Here is an 11062-nt window from a genome sequence, read left to right as displayed (position 1 = left end):
TTTCTGTGTGTAAGAATTTGCCAGGGTTCTCAACACCAGTGAGCCACCTTGAAAGGTTTGGTTTTTAAATATGAAAGACAGCCCCAAGGAGGTATCCGCTAGAACTGCCTCTGAGCATCTTGTATAATTCCCTCTGGACTTCAATTTAGCTACCAGAGATGCTGTGGTTCTAACTACCTGAGGATTTTCACTTTAATTCACCGGAAGTCCGGAAAGGATAGAACGATTTAGGACAGAGAAATGTATTTATTTATGAAGACAAGATTATGACGAATGTGAACGAAATAAGGAAGAGAAACATTGTGAATAGATTTGGGTATTTGTATTACACCGGAAAGTGGATGATTATTACTGCATCTCCATCACAATTGGCTTCTCTTTTACACACATCCAGGATGTAGGATGATGCACTCACTTTCCCGAGGGTTCAGGAATGCACACAAAGAAATCACAGGGACCCGATCTTCGCCAGTAAATGACAAGAGCCCAGGACGTCTAGTAATCAGTCTTGGAGCCGGACATTGATCTCCAGGTGCCTGCTTCTGTGCTGGGTGTGCGCTCTGAATTCAAATTACTGAGCTGTGAAGGATTTGAAAGATTACTTCAAATGTCTTTTATTGCAGTCAGGTATTTCACAATAAGGTAGCACAAATAGAAATACTTGAACATAGCCCCCCCCCTTTTATTTGTTGGTTTTAGATGTTCAAAGTCATTTCAAGGCTTGACTTTGTGGTTTTATCCTTGTCTCCGCTCAATAGTGGTTGTATTGCATAGTCTGGTGTTTTACAACAAGGAAAGCCAAGATTTCAGAAGCAGCCCCCCCAACACACACACACACACACACACACACACACACACACACACACACAGTGCTGTAGTATAAATTACTTGCGACTCAGAGACTGAGTGGAGATCAGAACTTTGCCTGAGACTTGTGCACAGAAATGACTATGTTCTGCCCCTTGATGAGGAACCTTCATCATCACACAAACCCGCGCAAGCAGTATTCTCTGAGTGTGCTCTTGGCAGTACTTCGGTGCACCCACTGAGTATTTCACACCCTTCTGAACTGGTATACAGAGACAGCTTCCCAGCCTGTGTGAACTGGCAAGATGTGGTGTCCTAATGAGAATCTAGTTTCATCAAGCCAGAGTGATCATGAGACCCGTATGTCTAGCATTCTTGCTTGGGGTGGGGGGGTTAGTACACAGCACTCACTGACACCCCCTTTAGCTGTCGCACATCTCCCTCACTCTTGCACAGGTCTTGCACAGGTCATCTATCGTTTTTTCTATCTGTTGGACCTGGCTCTTGATGATCTCCCTGGGCGTGTGTGGGCAGCATTTTACTGGGTATGGATGCTCTCCTCTGTTTCCCTCAGGCCCACCTAACCAGAATATTCTTGGAGGCACAGAATGAATCAACCTTGGGCGCTTTGAGCCACTTTCAGCACCCGTGACCACCCAGGGCTTAGGAGCCTTATAAACCGAAGATGCTGGAATAGAGAAGAGCCATATCATCTCCAAGAAGGTGCCAATGACGAAACTTCCCTTCCCAAGCAAAGGCACACTAGGGACCAAGCAGCCGGGGATCCCTGGAGTCTTAGCAAACACCAGGAGGGAGGAGATGTGTGAAGTGAGAGAGGAAAGAATGAAGACATGGGTAGAAGAGGGTAGGAGAGGGAGAAGAGAGTCTTTCAGTGAGCCATAGGGATGCAGGACTTCAAGAAAGAGCAAGGGTCACTGAGGTTACTGAGATATGGATCCAGGCGGCCATAGAGGAATCAGGAGAATTTTTACTAAAGGGAGAAACTTAAGACCAAAACCAAAACATAGCCAGAAAGGCCTGCAGCTGGCTCAGGCCAGAAGGAAACCAAAAGCCTTTCCCTAGGCGCTAAGGCCTCCTCTTGGGGCGACCCCTTCTCTGGGTAAATATTTATACAGTAGGAGACTGGAAGCTGGAGGACCAGAGGGTGTGAAGGAGGAGGTTACGCCGCCAGGATTCTACACACTTGGCACCGGGCAGCCCACTGTGGAAACCAAGCCCAGAGATGCAGGGGCAGCTAGGCCCGCACACCGCTGCGGAGCTTCATCCCCAGGGCTTCTCCTCCTCTCCTGAACTCAGTCCTGCCGCCAACGACCCAGGCTGGATGCTCGTAAAGTCTTCATAAATCTTTCAGTGGTCCCAGTGCCACGGACCGCCACTTGCGGTGCACTGAGTCCCTTTGGGCACCAGCGAGGTCTGAGGAGAGATGCGCAGGAAGTGGAATCTAGCTCTTCCCACGGCCGCTCACAAAGCGTCCGGGCAGCTGCCGCCAACGGAAGGCAGCACTCTAGGCTGTGTGTGAGCACTCGGGGAGTCCTCATTTGATCTCGGTGGGTACTTAAAAGCGGCGTCTGTGTCCATGTAAGTCATTGGCCACAGTAGAAGAGAAGGTAGGGAGAGAGGGAGGCTCGAGAATGGAAGGGTCTCTTTTCTACTCGCGGTTGGGGTGAACACAGGAGTTAGAGCAGAGCGCAGTGCTAGGCATCGAACTCTGCAACTTGTCCCCTGCTTGGAGCATATTGGGTCAAGCAAGGCCCAGGTCGCTATGCCCTGCTGAATGAAGCTCCTTGGGCAGCAGCCAGTGTTCAGGACAGCTCCTGGACATGGAATTTTCAGAGTACTGTGAGTTCTTGCAGCTATCTGGGGGAAGCTTTCAGGCAAAGGCTGGACCTAGAACTGAGTTCCTCTACAGCATGCCTGCGTTAGGTGAGTGTGGTATTGCGCTTGACTTAAAAAAAAAAAAAAAAAAAAAAAAAAAAAAAAAAAAGCAACTAGGCCTCTTTGGATCTGGCCGCCTAATTAGGGCCCAGCCTTGCAGGGTCTGCGCTTAGCGCACTCCTAAGCTCTTCGGTAAGTGTCAGGGCAACCCGAGCGCCCAGCACCCACGGCCAGGCCAGGTTCACCCAGGAAGGCTCGCCTAGCAAATCTTTGTCCCAAGTCGCGGGTGGCAGAGTGGCAACAGCTAGAAGAAACAAGCCCTGGGGGCTGAGGACAGAGCCAGCCTGCAGGGGTCCTCTGCCAGGGAAGGGTAGGGTAGCGCGAGAGGGGCGCGCACACTGACCTGTTGGCCTTGGCTCCCCGGCGACGACGCTGCAGACGAACCCGCGCAGCCAGAAGCTTCAGGGGACCCCAAGTGGAGTCCAAGGAGTCCCGAAGGGTTGTTTCCCGGCCGTTCAGCCTTCCACCAGATGGAGGAACCTCGCATATCCAGAAGGTTTCCTCCTCGGCGGCAGGTGAGGCTGCGGGAGGGTGGGCAAGAGCTGGGAAGAGGTTCCGGCGCGCGGGGGCTGGACGGTCGCGAGGAGCCAGTGCTGGGAGTCCGGCGAGCGCTAGCGCCGGCTCTCTCCTTCCCAGGCCAGGGGAGGGAGGGGCCTGTTGCGGCCTGAAACCCACTTTTCATTCTCCGCCTGCCTGTTTCCGATCAGCCCGGGTTGGTTTTTCTGTTTGCTCACTCCTTCTGTTACAATAAAAACAATCGACATTTCTTTTCAGTTTCCCCATATTAGCGTCACTCAGTAATTGTTCTCCACCTTCAGCCCCCCTCCCTCGTTGAAGGCAAGCGGGGTTGCCGGGGTTCTCATAGTGTATCCGAATCTATAAGCAAATCTTCCCTAAAGACTTTAAAGTAAAAATAAATAACAGCCCGGGAAATTGCTGTGACCCTAACATCACTTTCTGAACGCAAATTACACCCATTTTTCCGTTTTCAACAGTGGAATTGCTTTTCTGTGGTACAATTGCGTTTGTTTATTAGAGGAGAGAGAGAGAGAGAGAGAGAGAGAGAGAGAGAGAATGTATTTTTGTTCAAGGAGTAAAATTCGTGGCTGAAGGACAGCAAGTGCATGCATGAATCGGGTCTCTACTGAGGGATAGCGACTGGGACAGCGACTGGGAGGAGTCTTGGGGTGGGAGAAAGCCCCCCCCCCCCCGCTGACCCTCTAACTGTCCAGAGGGGACCTTGCTTTTGCCAGGGTTGCAATTTTAGTAGTGAATGTATGATGGCATGTAAGCTGGCCTGGGTCACTCAATGACCTGGAGCTTCCACTCGACTTTGAGGGTTGCAGCTGGGGGCGGGGAGGTGGGGGCAGCAAAACTACAGGCCGTTTAGTACAATGGTTTGTGAACTTCCCCTCAGGCATTTGTTGTGCTAGCACAATGGGGCAGCCTCCTGGAATGACCCTTTTAGCCGAAAGAAAGCTGTCTGGAAAAGATAAAGGAGAACCAGGCCGCGCCTGTAGTTCTGGTTTCAGGACGGTGCTTGTGAAGGCCGGGAGTTGAGTGCCTGGATTACTGTGGTCAGGTTATGCTCTATGCAGGGTTATTGGGACGTCGGGTGCTCAGTGTTGCTCACAGGCTACGGGATCGGAAGAGTGATACTTTTTATTAGGGCCGGGCGGCAGCCCTAAACTACCCAAGCCTTGGATGGGCACGAACTGTTGACCTAGGGCCAAACCGCTTTAGACTCGATTTATGGCATTTGAAGGTTCATTTATGGCATTTGAAGGTTCATTTATGGCATTTGGAGATCAGCCCGCAAGAAGCATCAGGTTTATCACTAGCATATTCGTTGATGCAACGACCTAGGAGTAAATCACTGCACGTTCCCTCCCAACAGTTGGTGACAGGATGTTGTCGGTGCACCTAGACCCTGGACAGTGAGGTAGGATCTCTCCGTCCAGCAGTCTCTGTGCTCTCTCACCTAGCAGAGCTCAGAGTCCCGCGGTCTTGTCTCCACTTCCCCCCCCCCGTCCCCTCCCCGCCGAAGTAAAAGTAGCAAGCCGAGGTGGGGAGGCAGAAAGGGAGTTATAGAATTTTTCTTCATTTTTTTTTTTCTCCTTTAATGTCTTTCAGACCTCAGCCAGAATTCTCTTCACCCAGATACCTTATCGCAGCGCCACCTACAGGCCCCGGATTGGCTCCGGCGTGGACAAGTCTGGGAAGGAATGTTTGCAAATCGAAGGCTTCAGTTTGCCTTAACATTGTGTTGAATTCTAAGCCGCACACCGTGCCTCATCACATGCCATCCCGTTAAACCCAAGCACGATCGTTTCATGTCACACCTATCTCCCTCCCACACCCTACTCTGCAGGATCTTTCACCGCCCTCGGGGTGGGGGGCCGCAGGGGAGACATTCAGGGTCATGGATTTGCTGTCGCCCTTGCTCTATGGGCTGAGAAAGCTGAAAACTGAAAAGAAGCTCCGCTGAAGGAAGAGGAGAGAATGGTGGACCGGTTCTTAGCACATCCACTATTTGATGGGAGGCCACGAAGTCAAACACGATAACCTCCCAAAGCGGCAGTGGCCTTTACAACGAACAAAACATTGTAGATCAAATGTGAACGCCTAAGACAATTAAAGGAGGTCGGAATATGGATCAAGCAAGAGTAAGGCTCCTACTACCCTTGCTCCTCCCGGTTTCCACACTCTGCGGGAATAGCTCCAGAGGAGAAGACTCCATACTGTAGGTGTCTGCAATGGAAGTGAACACTCCCTACTCCCTCCACATCTTAGGAAAGACAACCTCCCCAAAGAGGACCTGCTTGCTTCCTGGGACATCTCACTATGAACAGAATGCCAGCTGAATAGGTCAGGGTTGACCAGAAGAGAGACAGAAAGCGCTCAGGTTCCAGCTGTTTGCCCGGACACTCCCTAGGACGCTGTAAGCCAGGGTAAGAAAGCAGAGTGCGGCTAGAAGGGGGACCACACATCTTCTTCCCATGATGCCCAGCCTCAAAGCAAAAAGAGGGCCAAAGAAGGACCAGAAGAAATTTTGTTCTGCAGCTCAATTTGTTTTGCGTGACCACAGGATGCGCCTCTTAGCATCTCAACCCAAACATAGAAAATATTCACTTTTGCTTTTCTGGGGATTTGTATTGGTATCTCTGTGAGTTTCTTTTAAAGAGCACTATCGTGGGAACAAAATCAGGAGGTTCCCAGAAACAATAAAATTAGAATCGGTCATTAACACAGCTAGTGGGACTGAAAGTGCACGTGGTAGAGTTAGCTGCTTTCTCTGCAGAGTCCCTGCATTTCAAGCCTTTCCCTCCTGGCATTACCCTGAAGATAGGGCAGAAAAGAACTATTCTATGTTTAATGACAAAATGACTTTAGTGAGCTCTGGCAATCAGGTGAAGAGAAAGCCTTGATTTGGTCCCTCCAGCCAGAGATCTTTCCTGGATTGGGAGACTTTCTTTAGCTGTGGACCATGGTGAATTCGTTTTGTTGTTGTTGTTGTTGTTGTTGTTGTTGTTGTTGTTGTCACCCCTAAATGGGAAATGAGCGAAGTCACTTCCCAGCTGTCTGGACTGAGGACATTTCAAACAAGTATTTTCAACTGAAATTCCCGTCCAGGCTACGATGTCTCAGCCCGCATCTTGGCGTGGGTCACCGGAGCCCTGCAGGCAGGAAACAGCTTTTCAACAACAGCAGTAGACCCACCTGCATGGTCTACAGCCGGGTGCTTCCTTGCTGCCTGGCCTTGACTCTCTCACTGGAGACTGGACAGGCGCAGGTAGGACCTTCTATTGCAGGTTGTCTGCCCCAAGAAACTCCCTTCAAGGAGGTCAGAGAAAACCTTTCTTTCTTAATTCTGCCAAAGCCTGTCTAAAAATACCAGCCAAGCGGTCCCTGCTAAGGAGCCTGCCTCCCCCGCTTTCTTACAGGAGGCTTTGGCAGTGGAGACAGGCTGCAGTCTGAGTGAGTGAGTGAGTGGGAGATGGTAAACCCACTCCTCTACTAATGAAAAAGGGATCTCTGGGACCCACATACCAAGCAGTTTTCAATAGAAAACCGAAGCTTAAGGAAAACACACACAACGCTCCTCCACACATCTAACTCTTCTTTTTATAAACTAAGATTAGACAACACAGTATGATATAACTGCAGAGTAAACGAATTTCGACACCAGGTGCATTGGTTCCAGGTTGGAGTAGATTGCTGACATTACATGGTTTACCTTTCAACAACAAAATGTTGTAAGTCAGTATATATGAGCTCACTTCTTTTTAGTCTCTTGCAGTGCTGAAGATTGAACCCAGGGCCTCGTACATGCTGGGCAAGAACCCTTCTACTAAGAGCTCAGTTCGCCTACATTCTATTTTAGTTGAAAACCAAACAATAATGTTGACTTTTGCTCTTTGCACAGACACAGAAAATTATTTTTTTAAAGAATATTATGTATATAATGAAACAATATCCACATCTAGTAAGACTACCTGTGCAGTTTTAAACAGATACACAGATGTTTAAGAGCACATCTTAGCTGGGTAGCATTTGACAAAACATTTAATTTAAAAACAAAAACAAAAACAAAAAACAAAACAGACAAGCAAATGGAAAACTCCTACATGAGAAGAATGGGCCCAGAACACAAAAAGCAAGAGAGAGATTTCTGGAGGGAGAGTTTAGGAAAATATTGGAGCGTGTTGAACAACAGGAACAATTCTCACAGTTCTTTACTTTTTGTATGAATTCTTACTAAAGTCTGTCTTACAGGAGATTTTGAGTATTGAACTGCTGGTGTTTGGCTTCTGTTGCTGCTGTCTATTCAGCCTACAATATAACAGTTGAGGGGGTGGGGTTGTGGTGGCTGGGGATTAGCACCCAAAATGCTGAGCCAGTGTCCTGCATGTACTGCAGCTATACCAGTATTGCCAAACTGGACAGGCTCTCTGGGTGAATCTGGAGGGCTCAGGAAAGAAGACTAGCTCTGATTCCTGCAGGATCAAGACAACAGCTGTAGGCAATGCCTAAAAGGTGAGCCACTATTTAGTGGGCTAGAAAGCCAAGGTCGTAGCTACAGAGGACGTTTAAAAAGCCCCCTAGCACCTCTTGCAGGACCAGAGGTGTGACTCTGATGTTCTGGCAAGCTGACAACACAAATTCCCTTAGCAGTTTTTATTGCCAGAGTGATCCTAATCCAGTTCCTATGGGATTACCTTCTGCCCCAACACATGGTTCTGTTCTTAGAGACACCCTTACAGGAGAGAAATAATGATCCCATTACTGGATGTTGGGGGGGGGGGGATCGTTCATAATGCCAGTTTAAGGCAAAAATAATAATAATTAAAAAAAAAAAAAACCTCTGAAAGTGAAGAAAATTCAAGATTCTGTTGGTTCCATTAAATTCCTCCTAGTTTCCTGACTGTGTAAAGCATGGGACATTTGCAAGCCTTCCTAGCCAGGCCACTCTAGCAACCAGGGCAGCCATGACTGCCACTGTTGTTTAAAAGAAGAGGCAACCCAGCCTACCAGCCTGGGCAGATGCATTTCTGTTGCAATGTAAATGTATCACACCAGCAGATTTCAGAGTTGCTAGATGAAAGCATCACATTATATGTATTGAGAAATAAGTTTAAAACTAAAGATAGCAAATTAGCTTGTAATTCACATTTTAAAAGTCCATTAAAAAAAGATAGAAACAGATGGCCACTACTTACAGACTTCTCAGGTCTCTCAGATACAGAATTTTATTGTTCAAAATTGGTTCTAGACATTTCTTCAACCCTGACACAAAAAAATTGAAGTTCCCAAGTGAGAACGGATGTAAGCAGGTGCAGTTTTTTGTTTGTTTGGTTGGTTGGTTATTGTTTTCTGGGGTTCTTTTTTGTTTGTTTTTAGTTTTGTTTTGTTTTTTCACTTTCTCAGTTTTTGAACCAAAGTTTCCCCCCAAGGGAAGGATCTATAGTAGAAAGACATGCTATTTATTAAAGTTCTAGAAATTCCAATATAGCCAAATTATTTAAAGATTATGACCTCCAAAATCAACCTCCCCTGGTCTCTTCTTTTAATTCAAGGGTAGCTAAGATGCTATTATTTGGAATTAGACTTATCTTTATAATATCTAGCTGTGAGACAAATTTATCTGGAGAGTTGGTGTTTCTTCCACAGCAGAAAAGAAGAAAGAAGAGAAGACAGAAAACACAGGGTTAACCTTGTAGTTCCCTGTAAGATGAGCCATGGCTTCTGGCCATAGCATGCATATGATCAGTGTGTTTCATCATGGAACTGCTAAGGCACATGAATGTTTGGGGATAAAGGTATTAGGTGCATAGAAGACACCATTATTTCTATTAGAGCAAATTAGTCTCATTTAGAAAATGTACCCCTAGGGTTAAAAAAAAAAAAAAAACAAGTATGCTGAATTCTGTACAAGGAATGAATAACACACACTTGGATGACACTACATAAAAGTGCATTTCCTTCCATCTTCTGGGAAAGTTTCTTCCATCAATAAAAATGACAAGGGCTAAGTTGTACACTCTGTACAAGTCACTAGAACTCAAGGTATAATTTGAAGTTTCTTAACTTTACCACCCAGCTGACAAAAAAATTACAAACAAATGTATTTGTAAGGCATACTGAAAACATATTTCTCCTCATTTACTGAAACCTTAACTAATCGTTCAGGAAAGCAAATGAAAACACTTGGGGAAAAAAAACCCAACAGTATCTCGAAACAGAATATAAGCAGCTGAAGTGTGTGCCTTGCTGTACTTTACAATCTCTTTAAAACTGAGAAGTGTTTTAGGAATTCTTTTAGCTACTATCCATATCTTCCCTGGAACAGGCTAAAAGAGACAATCAGAAAAGTAAGTCCAAGTGAGTAGTTTCTGAAGAGCCAAGCATTGAAAATCAATGCTTGCATAGAAATGCCTAAAGGTTGCTAGTGAGCTTCCAGTGTGGCCACAGTAAAGCACCAATGTGAATGAGCCTGAATGCCTTTCTTGAGGAAAGATGATTTATTCTGAGATGGATGCTGAGGATAGCAGAAAATCTACTTTCTGTACCATTTTTTTTTTAAAGAGAGAGACCTTTTCTCCCTTTCATCATCCCCTCCAAGAATCTAGAAAAAGTAAAATGAATACTTGGGTTAATAACAGAAAGATATATAAACACCAACATTAACTTTTTCACTATCACTAAGGATGTATTATTATTTTTTAAAAGATTTATTTTATGTGTATGAGTACACTGTAGCTGTACAGATGGCCGTGATCCATCATGTGTGTGGCTGCTGGGAATTGAACTCAGGACCTCTGCTGGCCTGCTCGCTCTGGTGTAATTCACTGTAGCTGTCTTCAGATGCACCAGAAGAGGGCGTCAGATCTCATTACGGGTGGTTGTGAGCCACCATGTGGTTGCTGGGATCTGAACTCAGGACCTTCAGAAGAGCAGTCAGTGCTCTTACCCGCTGAGCCATCTCGCCAGCCCACTAAGGATGTATTATTGCCAATAGGTTTATACACTCATGTAGATCTCAATACCTACATGTGTGTGTGTGTGTTTGTGTGTGTGTGTGTGTGTTTTCCAACTGGCCTCAATTTGTCAGCTTCTTCCTGAGGATAGCCCATACTGAGAGCTTTCCCAAAATGTCCCAAGCTCAAAGGACTAAATTTAAAATTACTATTCCTGCTATTTTTTTTCAGTGCCAGAGATCAATCCTAGGGTCTCATACATAATGGTCGAAAGCTCTACCACTGAGCTACATTTCCAGTCTCTAATGTAAGTGTTTCTGAGCCTGACAAAGATATCAAACTCAGTCCAGAGGTTATTTGGCTTGCAAGCTTCCTTCCCTCCCACTCCTGGAAGCTGATGCTAACCTGAAGAAAAATTATACCTCTTTCTTGATGCAAGGCAACACTTGAACCTATGCACATGGAATAAAAAAATGGCAACTCAAAAGTACCTACCAACTATGTGTGTGAATGTGTGTGTGTGAGTCTGTGTGTGTGTATGTGTGTGATTTTCTGTGTGTGAGTGTGTGTGTGAATCTGTGTATGTGTGTGAGTCTGTGTGTGTATGTGTGAGTGTATATGTGAGTGTGTATGAGTGTGTGTGTGCATCTCTGTGTGTGTGTGTAAGTCTGTGTATGTGTGTGAGTCTGTGTGTGTGAGTGTGTGTGTAAGTGTGTGTGTGAGTGTGTATGTGTGCATCTCTGTGTGTGTATGAGTCTGTATATGTGTGTGAGTCTGTGTGTGTATGTGTGAGTCTGTGTGTGAATGTGTGTGTGTGTATG

This window comes from Mastomys coucha, unplaced genomic scaffold (assembly GCF_008632895.1).
Source record: "Mastomys coucha isolate ucsf_1 unplaced genomic scaffold, UCSF_Mcou_1 pScaffold6, whole genome shotgun sequence".
In the NCBI taxonomy this organism is placed as follows: domain Eukaryota; kingdom Metazoa; phylum Chordata; class Mammalia; order Rodentia; family Muridae; genus Mastomys; species Mastomys coucha.
Note: the sequence above shows the minus strand (reverse complement) of the source record.